This window comes from Haemaphysalis longicornis, unplaced genomic scaffold (assembly GCF_048455015.1).
Source record: "Haemaphysalis longicornis isolate Haplotype H1 unplaced genomic scaffold, Haemaphysalis longicornis Haplotype H1 scaffold_1, whole genome shotgun sequence".
Classification (NCBI taxonomy): Eukaryota; Metazoa; Arthropoda; class Arachnida; order Ixodida; family Ixodidae; genus Haemaphysalis; species Haemaphysalis longicornis.
This window is the reverse complement of record NW_027526203.1, coordinates 389870269-389872038: the sequence shown is the minus strand read 5'-3', so window position 1 is coordinate 389872038 and position 1770 is coordinate 389870269.

Sequence of the window (1770 nt, the reverse complement as noted above, 5' to 3'; positions counted from 1 at the left end):
CGCTTCCCTCGGCCTACTGATGTGGCTCGATCGTATCGCCTACACAAGTGACGGTGCTGACGGTGGCGATGGGGATGGCACGAACCGACCCATATGGATGATCATGATGATGATAAATAAACTTTAATGGTATAAGTCGAGGTGCTGGTGTTAGGGAACCCTCCCGGTGGGAGGCGTATTAGTCCAGGATGCTTTGGATCGTGCTGGCCATCCGTGCCCTTCCGCTTAGTCGTCGCTGGTCTGAGAGGTCGGAGCTGGTCAGCAGCTCCACTCAGTGCTCATAGGTAGGGTTGGGGATTGCTGGCACTCCCATACCAGGTGGTACAGGGTGCCTCGCTGGGGGCACAATTTGCTAGCGGGATATATGCCTCGAGCGCTGCCTGTAGGGGTTCAGGGACCTTAGTAGGGGTGCCACTGAAATCCCTCTAGCGGCTAGTTTCGAAAGAGGTCGCGGGAGGCATGGCCTCCGAGATCCCCCCGCGAGCAAAACGCGCATGGGGGAATCTTGGAGGCCATGCGGGAGGCTCCGGCCCGCTCACCACTGTCGCCGCTGCTTTTGCGACACGTTCACGACAGAGATTTACCGTTTGTATGCGTTTTAAATACACATTAATGCGAATAAATCACTCTGTTCGCCAATGTGGTGTATTTACGAGAGTGTAAATGTTTCTAACGCGATTATTAGTGCGGTACATTCGGTCTGTATAAGCGCCAGGAGTGTGTCACAGGCCAGCGTCGCGAAACCGGCATATGCATGGAGCTGATTGTAATTCCATTGCCCGAAATTCACTAACAGTATCTCCGTAAGCAGTGTTTGTTTCTTCAGATGGTCATGCTACGGCTATACGCTTCGATGTAAATCGGTTCTTTGTGTTTACATAATCTAGCGGAGCACTCATACCTGACCACGTCAGTTACGCTTCATACCTCAGATATTGATCACATACCCTGGACAAGACAATGTGATATAAATATCACAAACATTCTGTGAAATAAGTACGATGGACAATGCAAAATTCTACGCAGGAATTAGCACACGACAAAAAATTTAATTCTTGGTCGTCTTGTCGCGAGGTCAGCGCTCGCAATCGATCATCTGCTACATACATCTTCCGCAAGCAGGGCGGAGACGGGCTTATATACGCTTCCGCGATTAAACGCTTCTTCGAAACATCGTCATATGACACAGGGAGCCTGCAGAATCTAGCACAAGCTGAAATCACAGGGCTTTATCAGATACCACGCTCTCCCAACGACTCCTTTTATCGCTTGTGAACTTACGGTATACTTACTTACTGTATACTTCAAAAAATGCGTACGCTGAGTGATCAGTTGTTCGTTTAAATTCGAAAACAAACGAAAAGTGAACGCGCAGCTTGTGTGTGGGATTACTAAAACGTTAATTCCTTGATTTCGCTCCGCATTTGTACACAACAATAGTGAAGCGTCCCCCACCCCCCACCCCCTCATGTCTTGCGAAATATCAGTGCATTTCACATCTAGTTGGTCTGGTGAGTCCTACTGAGTCCTACCTTGCTTAAGTTTCGACAAACGTGTTTAGCATCTCCGAAGCTGCACTGAGTTTTCTTTTTTTTTTTCAGTCAGCCGCCGCGGTGGTTCAGTGGCTTCGTGCGCTGCTGAGCACGAAGTCACGGGTTCGATTCCCGGCCGCGGCGGCCGCTTTTCTAATGGAGGCGAAAAGCAAAAACGCCCGTGTGTACGAGATTTCGGCGCACGTTAAAGATCCCCAGGTGGTCAAAATTAATCCGG